General features: G+C 35.6%; 1 pseudogene; it reads left to right on the top strand.

Annotated features, from left to right (window-relative positions):
• Window positions 1–1060: 1060 nt before the first annotated feature.
• On the top strand, window positions 1061–2474 carry LOC120265101 (annotated as a pseudogene).
• Window positions 2475–13052: the final 10578 nt, after the last annotated feature.

Below are 13052 nucleotides of genomic sequence, written 5' to 3'. Positions count from 1 at the left end.
CCAATCCTAAAAAACAACCACCAAATCCACAAAGAAACAACAACAAAGTCCCTTAATCCCATGTCAAAACAACCCCTAAACCAAAACCGTGTCCCCCAACCGCCCTTCCCTCTTCAACCACAACCCACAACCCCCTTCACTCACATTCCCCACGTTTCCCTCCCTGTGACCCTATTTTTCAACTTTTTTTTTTTAATACGGATAAACAATAGCCCCTATCTTTTCGTGTGGTGTTTTCGGTTTTTTACTTTTATCTTTTATAATTTGATTACTAGAGTATACACAGGGCCATATATATTTAGTAAATAATAATAATAATAATAATATATAATAAAATATGTGTGATATATATTTTTTTTTGGGCATTTGATCTAAAATATGGCACGTATAATCACTTTTAACTATATATGATCACGTGATCATTGTAATGAAAATAAAAAAAAAAGATTGAACTGTAATTTTTTAAAATTAGATGAATAAAATAAAACAATATATATGTATAGGTAAATTTTTTTAGTGAGTATTTAAGTTTGGCCTTATATCAGTTTCACCACTAACTTTCAATTTGTATTAAAATAAAACATCAAGTTTTAATTTTATTTCTCAGCCGGGGTAATTGGGGTTTTTGGTGAATTTTTGGTGATGCGGACGTCACCGACTCGCCAGCTCAGTTAATTAACTAATGTGGTATTTTTTTTTGTCCACGCGTCCTACGTGGACAAAAAAAAAACTACATTGGTTAAGTGGCTGAGTTGATGAATTTGTGACGTAGACACAAGGCATCCACGGAAGCTTTTCGATGTCCACATCACTAAAAATTTACCGAAAACCCCCAATTATCTCACTGGAGAAATAAAATTAAAATTTGGTATTCATTTTGATATAAATTGGAGTTAGTGGTGATATAAGACCAAACTTAGTTAAAAATTTACTCATATATATATATATAAATTATTTATCAAAAGAATAATAAGAAATTTAAAAATTAAAAACCAAGCTAAAAATATGGTCCTGTCCTGATAATTTAAATAAATAAATAAATAAATAAATAAAAAGAAAAATGTTTATCCCAAGTGCGCTTCCTTCCCAAATAAAGAAAACAAAAGGTAGAAAAGAAGCATCATCGTCTCTTTCCTTTTCCCTCGCCCCCAATTTCTCATGGGCTGTATCCATTCTCACACCGACCACCGTTCCTTCATCGCCTTCTCTTCCTCTTCTTCCATCTCCAACCCCACCGCTACCACCACACCGTCTCCTCCGCCGCCGCCGGAGAAGATCCTTCCCTCCGGTTCTCGCTCCCTCAACCTCCCCTCCCCCATCGTCGTCCACCACCCAGCTCTCCACCGCGGTGACTCCCATCACCTCGTTTCCCTCACCTCCACGTCCTACGGTTCACCTCTCCTCCTCGTCGACCCCATCTCCATCTCTCCCTGCGAGTCCTTACTCATGGACCATCGCCGCCGATCCTGTTTGGCTTCCGGCGGCGCCGCCACCCCCACCACCGTCATCAACGCTTGGGACCTCATGGACGGTCTCGACGAGCCCTTGTCTTCCTCCCCTCCCTAACTCCAAGAAACCCCTCCATCTCTCCCGATCCTTCACTTTCCATCATCGCCACTCTTCCAAACCCCTCTGGGAACCCGTCTCGGAGGAACCCTCCAAGCGCCCTTGCGTCGTCCTCTACACGACCTCTCTGCGCGGCATCCGCCGCACCCACGAGGACTGCTGCTCCGTTCGCGCCATCTTGAAAGGCCTCCGTGTCGCCGTCGACGAGCGGGATGTGTCCATGGACTCCCTCCTTCCGGCATGAGCTCCAGTCCCTGATTGGGAGGAACAAGCCCTTCTCGTTGCCGCAGGTGTTTGTGAAGGGGCGGTGTATTGGTGGGGCGGAGGAGGTGCGGCAGCTCCACGAGGCCGGGGAGCTCGTGAAGTTTCTTGAAGGCGTGCGGAGGCAAGACCCGTGCTTCATCTGCGCCGGCTGTGGCGGTGTGCGGTTCGTGCCGTGCGGGGTTTGTAGCGGGAGCCGTAAGGTGTTCGATGAGGAAGGAAGGATGATGAGGCGTTGTGGGGACTGCAACGAGAATGGATTGGTACGTTGCTCCAACTGCTACTCTATGTGATCTGATTTCAAGAAATAAAAGATGCAAACTGCTTCTAATTTCCATTTCTTGAATGAGATTATGGTGTGGAGTTGAATATGGAGATTGCTTATCTCGGTTGTGGAGTTTCATTGGTGCTTTCATATTATTGAAGGCAGAAAACCTCCCCCGGGTTCTTGCCTTCCGGAATTTAATTTGTGTGTGGGTGTGCTTTGCTGATGATGAGGGGAATAAATTCATTTGTATGGATTTCATTGTTTAGTAAATTCATGTAAATATGAGGCCTCAGATCAATATTCTAATATATCTTCTTGCTGGGATTGTTTCTTTAGTTTTTGGATGTATAATAGTGTTGATAACTTGACTTTAATTGAACATCTGATGCTCAATTGTATTTTAGTTCTATGTTACAAGGTAATTATAATCTGTAAGCATTTCATGCCTGTTTGAAGATTATTCATTTTGTTTTGTTGATCATGCAATGATGTTCATTATTGTCTTGTGTGTTCTTATATGGCCTTAATTTTGACATGATGAATATGGTGGTGAATTTGCAAGGTGGTTTGCTTCGCTTACAAACTTCGTTGTCTTTCTAATGTGTTCATTTCTTTGTTCATCTGAGAGGACATATAGGCAATTATCTTGCATCCATGCTTTAATAGCTCTCTCTCGCTGGATAAGTCTTTGTTGAATAACACTTGATGTATTCTTTGTTTGGTAGATTTTCTTGTTATAATATATATACCTCAAGGTAAACATGTATGCTTCTTTAAATTGGATGGTATGGAGATTGCCTTGAATACATTCATTTAGGTGGATTGTTTGTGAGCTGGCCCTTTCATATGGTTGTGAAATGATTTTGTCTTTCATGGAAAAGTTGGATTATGCCTTTTGTTTCTGAATCTGGTGGTTTGCTGGCTTTTGTCATTTGCATGTTTCATTTAAATGGGTCTTGTAATGCTCTCTGTGGTGTATAATTCTTTTGTGACTAATAACCCTATAAATCATAATAAGAATTTTCTAGTTTAAGATATTCGCTTCCCTTGTTGGTTAAATCTGTTAGTTTGTTGTATGAGGTGAGAAATTGTGGAGTATATTGTGAGTGTCAAGGTTATTTTATGCATGATTTGTCTTTTGGTTTAAGGTGAAGGATAAGGGGAAAAAATTGTGGAAATGGTACATCAATTAATGAAAGAAAAGATTCAAGTGCAGAATCTTGGGTTGGAATGTATACTGCTTGGTTGAGTGTAAATACCTACTGCAAGTTGGAAACTCACGAGAAATGGAAAATTTGATGAAACCTTATTTGAAGTCTCTACTTCAAGAGTTATGATTCATGCTGAGTAGCATTATTAAATGATACACTGATTGGTTGACTATGTTGGATGTGCATGATATGTGTCGTGACACGGGATTGTTTGTTGGAATATCTCTGGGGCATGTGATTTCTTTTGTATATTTGTTTACTTAACATTATATTTTTTTCTGGTGTCCGGTGACTATGCCATATGGCACAATTTCCAGATTCCTGTGAAGCATGTTTGATATCTTTGTTTACAAACCTGAAGTGGCAGTGGCAGTGGCAGTGAGTGTGTGTTTCTTCCCATTCTGTTCTTTTCTTAGTATTGTTGTTTATTAGTTGTTTTGTTTTTTTAATATTGGACGACCATATGGGAGACTTTCGACCTTTGGAATGTGTAACCTCTTTTGTTGTATAATGGTGTGGTTATCATTTAATTCAGAAGCCATAGCCAATTTGCTATATTAGTATATTTATATCATGATGATTTTTCATTGTTATCTGTTATATTTTCTCTTTGCCTTAACAGCATATGGTGAAATACAGTAGTATAGTACGCAAGAAATGATCATGTGCAGCTTGAGATTAAACTTGTTACTTGTTGGGCTGTGGGTGTTATGAACAACTTCTATTCTTGAGTTAATCACTATAAAAAGTTGTGTCCTTTTGTTACTTTGAACTTGTACACTATCTATTGATTTATTTCCAAGTACATTTTGCTGCAAATATCTTATAGATGTATTTTTTTAAATTAAAAAAAAAGCAATGGCCTGATGACTAGATGGATTGTATCACTCTTCATTGTCTGTGTGTTTTCATGTTATTTAGTGTTACTGATGCTCGTTTTCTTCTCAGTTGCTTGAAATGATAAGAGCGGGGCTTTATTTACTAAGATTTTTTTATATGTTTGCATTGGATGGAGCTAGTGCTTTTAGGAAATTTATTGTTCACGTGAAAGGTCTAGTTTGAACAAAATGACAAAGGAATATATCTTTGCTTTTGTGGTGATGATAATTTCCTTATCCATCCAAAATGATTTATCGGTGTAATTCATTATATATATATATATATATATATTTTTTTTTGAGTTATTTAAATGTTAGAGGCAGTCAGCAGGCAGGGGCTATATCTGGTTGTTCTTTTGTTCAGAAAGTCACATTTTAGAGCATCAGGGCAGGTGTAATTTGTCTCGTTGCATGTTTACTGATCCAAAAATGACCTACTTTTTATTTTTTTATTTTTTTATTTTTTTATGATATAAAAAAATGGAATGGATAAGGATATTGTGCTTTTTCCCTTGGAGGGGTTGTGCTATATTTTTGCTGGTTCCGCAAGTAATGGTGTTGGTTTTTAATTTAATTTTATTAATGTGCGCTTTACAGCAAAGTTAGCCATGCCTTTTGAATCAAGGGCAGGATGTTTTATTTGTTAAGTAAATGTCCATTGATACTACTACAGAGATACCATCCATCCAAGCCTTCTGTGTTTTTATGTTTTTTTATTGGTTTCTGTTTAGATGTTGCCGGCTCTGAAAGGCCAATGGCTTCGGTTCTGGGGCCATTGCACAACACGATAGCTGTCGTTTGTGACATGTGTCATTTAATTATGGAAATAGTTGCAAAAGGCTAATTCTTGGTGGGTGTGGCACCGGGTCTGATTGCATTGAAAGGTTGTTCAAATGAACATGCCACTTTGGTTTTTCTCTAGAAGGGTAACAAAAGCTATAAAAGGATGGGCTAAGGGTACTCAACCTTTTTAATAATTTTTTAATGAGGTGAATGACTTTTTTATTTAGAGAGAAACGTGAACTATTGCTTCTAATGTGAAGGTGGTAGCATTAGGAAAGTGGTAAGTTATGTTTTTTTCTTTAAAGTTTACTCCTGCGTCAAATATAACAATAATTTGTTACTATAATACGGAAAAGGGGAAATATAATATCATTTTTTTATTAGTTATATGTACAAAGAAACTTTGCTATATCCCTAATTTTAAGTTGAAGTTAATGCATGATTACTTAATATGTATAACCTCATAAACTAAAATAATTTAATAAAATAAACCATTAAATACAAGTATCCAGTGTAAATTCTTGTGCCTTAAATAGACATTAATGTAAAATTTTAAACTAAAATAAAAATATTATTTATTCTTATTGTCAAAATCAACTCCTTCAACCCTTATAATTTAAATCAGGAGAGTTAGCCTATTGATGTCCATATCACTCCCTTTTGTCATCTGGTTAATATATATATATATATATATATATCATATATAATATATTCAACATTCATATAACCGAATTAATTATGTACTGAAGTACTAATGGATTTAATAATAAGAAGGAATACATGACGACTTACTAAGTCTAAATTATTTATGAGAAAAACCAAGTTTGATACATTTCCCAGGTTGCTTAGTCCAAGTCTTCCAAGAGAGTTCAGCGTGTGGTGATGACTGATGGGAATATAAAGGAACTCCACAAACCACTGAAAACAACTGCAAGTCTGCAAGATATTAATTAGAACAATGCAAAACTGAAGTCTTGTTAGCAAGTATAAAGCCAACCAGTGAAAAGGCCTTGACGGACTCCTTTTCTTATTGACTATTACATCAAGCTAATCAACTTCTGTGGACCCTTCTAATTCACCGTCCATGACACGGCCCCTGAGGGAGATCCACACGAGTTTGCTATTAAACTTCATTTTCTTGATGAGCTGATGTTGAGGAGCAATAGCATTTCGCAAAGACCCAAGAGACAGGGAGTGGCACAAGGAACTTTTGCTGGTCTGTCAAGAGATTATACAATTAGTTTTTTATAAGTCATTGTATTCATATCATTTAAACAATGGAAAATTGTGCTCATCTATCAAAGAGATTATTTGAGTAATTAAACCCATGGAAGACTGAAGTCTTATAGTCAGATGCAGGAAATATAAGCCAATCAATTAAATGCATTACAGTGTTATATATTTTGATTTTTCTCTCTATTATGGCATTCATCTTATTTTATATGTAATATATACATTCATATTTTATTGTTTTGTGACTCATTATACTTCTTATCTCACCAGAGAACTTCTCATTATTGGAGGAAGGGTTATTCCAACAGGGTAATACAAGATAAATGTTGTCTAAGAAATCTATTATTGTGTATTAACCACTTAAAAACTAGGATTGCAAAAAGCATACCTTTTCTGTTGCAAAACATACCTTTTTCTATATTCCCACTCTCAACTGTAAGCAATAGGCATCTTTTGTAATTCACCATCCAACATCTTGGGTCCGTTTGATTTGCACAAAGGTAAAGACAAAGAGTACAACACATCACAAATGCTTGTAGTACAACACAAGTATTTGTCTTGTGCTATGTTTGATATTCAAAGGACAACACAAATTAATATAACACAATTAAATATAAAATTACTATAATACCTTTTATATATTTGTGGAATAAAAAAATTAACAAAATTTTTTTTTAATTACTTTGTACAAATATATTTTTAAAATTTTAAATATATTAACTAATAATTATTTATGAAAAATATATTATAAATTTTGTTAACATTTCTTATCTTATTAAAAAAAACTAATTATCTTTATATTTTTAACTATAATTCACAAGATTAAATAAGTTTATTATAATTAGAGATAAGAAGAATCATAACATAATAATTATTTTTTATTTAATAAATAAATTTAAAAAATTGGCATAGAAGAAGACCGGTAGATCTTGAAAGATGCCCTAAAACCCTAGAATTCTCAAAGAGAATAAAAAATTAAAGAAGGGGAAAAGGGCAAGAGAAGAGGAGAAGGAAAGTACCGCGGCGGAGGGAAGGCCGGGGAAGGAGGTTCACGGCCGTGGATTAGATCGGGTAAAAGCATTGAATGACAACTGTAGAATTTTTTTGGATGGGATGCGTTTTTAGTTAATTATTGTAATTTTTTGGATTTAAAGTGGGGTAAAATTGACTTTTGTTGTGTTGTCTCATACTTAAAACTTGTACCGTATTTTTGGTGGGACAATTTTTTTTTCCAACTTGTGTTGTACTCAAACACGTTGTTGTATTGTACCCTAAACATATTTACAAATCAAACAAAAGACAAGAGAGTTTGTCTGTCTCCGTCTCCTTATTTTTTTCATGTATCAAACGGACCCCTTGTCCTGATTCAAACTGAGTGAAAGTTCACATTTATTATTTGCCAGTATTCACAATTATATTATCAATTTCATATGCAGTTGATACTGCCGTGGCTTTATTCAGGTTGGTTTTAGCTTGGCAACAGTGGGCTAAATGTGCATCACATTCTCATGGACAGCACTCTGAATGTGCAAGGGCTTCTGTGTTCTCTCGCTCTCTGTTGCCATGTTTGTACTCATACATTCAGCTTGGACTAATTGTGTCTTACGCCGCAGAGAATGCAGTTACAACAATACCGTATGATAATTCATAGAAGGTGGTACATGGGAAAAACTACAGTTTATTGTAGCGAAGTTCTTGAGATAATTAATAAAACATTGTGCATAGACTTGAGTTATTCTTTTTCTCTTTCAAGTCCAACCCTATAGCAAATTTGACGTTTTAACCCAGATTTAATGTACGATTAAGTCCAATCCTATGTCAAATCATTCGTCAAATTTGAGAACGCATGCTGACGCTGCAAGAAGTTGCGCATCACCGTAGTAACACTATTTGTTATTTATTTATTTATTTATTTTACTTTTTGAGTTTATTTTTTTCTCAATCTTCGCTTTATTTATGTTTTCATTTTTAATTTTTCAATTTATTTTTATATTTCAGTTTTAATTATCAGTTTAAATTTTTAATTTTTTTAATTTTTAATTTTATTATTTATCTTTTTTTGGTTTTCAGCTTTTAATTTTTTTAATTTTTTTATCTTTTTTTATTTTTTTCTTGTTTTTTTCAATTTTTAATTTTTAGTTTATTTTTTCCTTTTTTTATTCTTTTTTCTTTTTTTATAAAATTTATATTTATAATTTTATATTTTAACTAAATTAAATAATTTATAATTTAAGTTTGTATTTTCAATTAATAAAAAATAAAAAATTAACGAAAGTAATACACGAAATATAACTTCATTAAAATTAACGAAAATTACACGAACAACAAAATAAAACATAGAAAATAGTCACAACATATATTATCATCGATAGCAATAAGAAAAAAACCACAGCACTCAAAATAGTACAACTAAAGAAAGTTGAAGTAGATGGGTCTAATAATCTGGCATGTTATCGCCCCTGATGGTGCTTGTTTGTATGTTATGTTTGTATTAAGTAATTAATGTAATTTAATGTTTGTATTTATATTTGTAGTTTATCAATCATATTTTATATTTAATAAATATTTATAAAAAATATAAAAATAAAATTTATGTTTTAAATAATATAATATTTAAATTCAATGGTTAAAATTGAAAAATTAAAGATGATTAAATTTATTACTAGTATGAATATAAAAGTGTGAAGTGAGAAAAATATTCTTAGAATATTCTATTTTAAAGTTAAAAATAGAGATGGTGGTTGGAGAAATTTTTACTATAGAAACTGTATTTTTGTGTACTGAAACACCAAATATAGAGTTTTGGGTTGGAGATGATCACTCCTTGTTATTGGGGTCCTCTGTTCTTTATTTTCAGTCTTTTTTTTTGTTTTTGGTTTTTCACATCTTTTGATTTTCGTTGTTTACTTTTGAAGAAAAAAATCTTCTGGACCTTACTACTCTAAGTTAACAGTATTTTATCCCAAAATTAAGTCTACCCATCTTTATGACTATCTTGTTCCACTTTGACTACATTAATCTATATGAAATTGCATAATGAGGAAAAATAATCACGCAGATGTCACTATTAGCCAACAAATATCTGCGTGGTAGAATAATTTTATGTTCTCAAGTTTCTGAGCATGTCCTATGACCTCTTTCTTATTTTATATGTAATTAATTGGTTGTTCATACTTTATTGTTTGTGATCAATTAATCCAATACCCATCTAAACAGAGAACTCATTACTGAACAGATGTGATTCCAACAGGACGCTCCAAATTAAGATAATACTATTCAATATATCTATGATTGTGCATTAATGACTTAAAACTACGATTTTGTAACTCACCTTTTTTCTTGTTGCAGAAGGACAAGGTCTACGTTCAAAGAATACTATTATTTACACATGTTTTCGAAAAAACCCCTTTTCGCCATATTGTCCATATGCCAAACAAAATTTGGAGGACAATGAAGAATGAATTCTTGAATTAATACATTGTGATTTGATAATGGGATCCTGATTACTGGACTCTGTTTTTAACATGAATACTACATATGCTTTATACCTGCAACAACCAAATACTTCAATATTTGTAACTACTCAAATTCTATTCATGAATTTCATATAACAGATATTATAGTGATTTTATTGCAGGTAAACCATATTCTTGTATAAAGAATAAAACAAATTCAAACAAAATAAAGAAAAAACAACTACATGCACAAGTATACGTTATAATTGAAAGACAATTATATATTCATGAACCCGGTTGAGCAGTTTGTACCCGATATTCCACTTGGGAAAAAGCGATTTGAAGTCCAATAACAGATGCTAATCCTACTATGAACCCCAACCATGTGAACATCCAAATCCACATCCCTTCCACGCCAAACCCAGTGGCATGCATTGTTGAAATTTGAAAGGCGACTCGCATTAGAATTAACACATTGCCTTGATAATTGGCTCCCACACGATCCTGGATTTCCTTCAAAATGAATAACTCTAAAATGTGGAGAACCCGGTTTGCCATATGGTATTTTTTTCCAACTAAGTTATTATTCGAGAGATTCAAAAAAAGACGAAACGTGAGGGAGGTCGAGAGTTAGGAATCAGTCCGGAGAGTTGGTTTCTGAAAGGTCGAATGACCGCATCTCCATCAAATTCTCAAACATGGATGGAATTCGGCCATTGAAATCATTACCCCGACATGTTCAGTGAAATGAGTGCCTTAAGGTTCCCGATAGCTTCAGTGCAGGCCCTTCAAATTGGTTGTTCGACACGTCGATAGCTGTGAAGATTGTCATAGTATTTGCTAGGTCCCTCTTAACACCTTTCAAAAGCCACCGTAACCAAGTCCCAATAATCACTTGAATCGAGGCAAGCCATGATGACCACTTATGGATGAGACAACAATAAATAAAAAAATTGGTGGTCAATCCTCGAATGCATTTGTTATCCACTGATGACTCATCATTGCCTTCATATTCTTGAAGCAGTCAGATGAGAGGGTGCCATTGAAGTTGTTAGAAGAGATGTCTAAGATATGCACCATTGAGAATGTGTGATTGCCTTCACAATTGCCCCTAGTATTTTCGTAAGGTCCGTAGAATCCATTTTCCCTTAGTACAAGAACTTTCAGTTCAGGAAGGTTGCCCAACCAATACGGGAAAGAATCTACAAGATTGTTGCTGCCAAGGCCCAGAAACTCTAGCTTGTCACAATTGACCAATGATCGAGGAAGTTCCCCTTCCAAATTGTTCCCATGGAGATTGATCTTTTACAGAGCTGACACGCGTCCAAATATGCGTGTATGTACCGCAAGTGCACGGGTGTCGAAGTAATAATTACCCCGGTGAATGGGTAGTCGAATCCACAGGGAACAGGGCTACTAGTACTAACTTCTTCTCTGATTTCTAACCCTAATGATAAAATGAAAAGGTGTGGTGATCTAATGTGCGAAGAAGTGAATACCGGAGACGAATATGCAAGGGTTTAAATGGATGGAGATCTCAATCGAGTAAAAGTGGGGTATTCAGGGCAACGCTCCCCTAGGATTCGGTATTAGGTGCCGAATAAGCAAAGTGTTTCTATGATGAGTAAGTTAAGTCGTGGAAATCCAAATATAATCGGATCCGGCCTCCCGATCACCGATACTAGTCCCCTCACGAGGTCCCGGTGGAGAAATCGCTCAATCTCAACACCTCACACCACATATGATCGCAAAAGCACTCTAGGGATTCTAAGAGTTGTATCCGATTCCTAAAGATTGATCCAACCCCTAATTCCCGCTGAAGGATCCTAACCCCCTACAAGGTCCCGGCGGAGAAATCTCTCAATCTCACGCCTCACACCAAATATGGTTGCATAGAGCTTAAGGAACGGAGATATAATACACTCAATCGGAAGGGAGAGGGGACACTCCACTATCTCATGACTCACCCTCTCAACCCTCTTTAACCTTGAAGTTCTAACTCTAATGGAGACCTCTCTCACATCAAAAATAACAAATCATGCAAATCCAATCAACCACAAGGATTAATTAAACAAGCAAGGAATGAGAATACAAGATTAAAAACTTAATCAAACTCGGATTAAATAGAAACACTAAGCAAATCCACAAAAGATGAGAATCCTAGAGTTCACAAGCCCAAATATCCCTCTAGGGTTTTAGCTCTCCATGGAGCAACATACAAAAACACACCATCAATGAATGAAAGTACATTAAAAACCATAGAAATAAACCCCTTATATATGAATCGATGGCCTTGATAGAGAGCTTCGACGTCTTGAAGGACCCACTCCGAAGCTAGGTTCACCGGTGGCTTCCTTGATGCTATGACGGAGGAGGAATTGATCAAAGTTGGTGACGAAGCGCCTCCAAAGCTGCAAAGACCTCCTCTCCAAACCCCTAGCCGTCTCACCCCTCAAGAGCCGCACAAAAGATGAGAAAAAATAGGGCAAAACGGCTATTTATAGGCCTTAGATCGCGCCTGTCACGTGCCCTCACGCGCTGCGTGGATTTTTCCACGCCGACCGCTGGGTGCAGAAATTTTCACGCGCTGGAATTTTCACGCGGGCTGGAATTTCCCGAGCGTGACAGTGATCTTGATACAGATCTACTATAGTAATTTTTGCTGCATTACTTTTTCACAAAAACGCGGTCCAATCACTCTTCTCTTGAGGCCACATGTCCCGGGCACACGTCCATGTGGTAGGCTATAAAAACTTTTTCTTCATCGATGTATCTTTGAGAGGTCTTGCAATCTTCATAAAGAGAAGAAACATGAAGATGTGGGCTGCCTTTGTGCCCTTTCAACTAGTGAATCGACTTGAATCTTCTTGGAAGTTGGCACACATCTCCACGCTTTATAAACTCCTCTCGTGTCTTGGTCCTTGAATTGAACAAGAACTCCCAACATTATGTCTTTATAGCCCATCTTTTCTTCCTTTTTACTCTTCAAGGCATTCACAACCTATATGCATAAAAGAGCACCAAATACACAATATGAGACATAAACCATAGTAAAAAAATGATGCTCAATGCATGTAAAATATATAAAAAAATATGTCTACTCAAGCATTTATCAAGAGCACACCTTGAACTGATTTGTTGAGGAATAGCCCCTTGAAATTGGTTACCTCGAGCTCTAAAAACTAGAAGTTCGAGAAGACTCTCCATGAGGCAAGTCGGTATTGAACCATTCAAATTATTGTAGGAAAGATCAAGGATTACGAGATTTGTTGCTTGACAAATTGATGAGGGACTTCTCCCTGTGAGCCTATTGTTTGATAATGACAAGAATAGGGTGTTTTTTATGTAGTATGATATGTCGGAAGGGATGAAAGACGCAAAGTGTGATGCAATCCTA

The sequence above is a fragment of the Dioscorea cayenensis genome, chromosome 7 (assembly GCF_009730915.1).
Source record: "Dioscorea cayenensis subsp. rotundata cultivar TDr96_F1 chromosome 7, TDr96_F1_v2_PseudoChromosome.rev07_lg8_w22 25.fasta, whole genome shotgun sequence".
Taxonomy (NCBI): Eukaryota; Viridiplantae; Streptophyta; class Magnoliopsida; order Dioscoreales; family Dioscoreaceae; genus Dioscorea; species Dioscorea cayenensis.
This window is presented reverse-complemented; position numbering and strand designations above follow the sequence as displayed.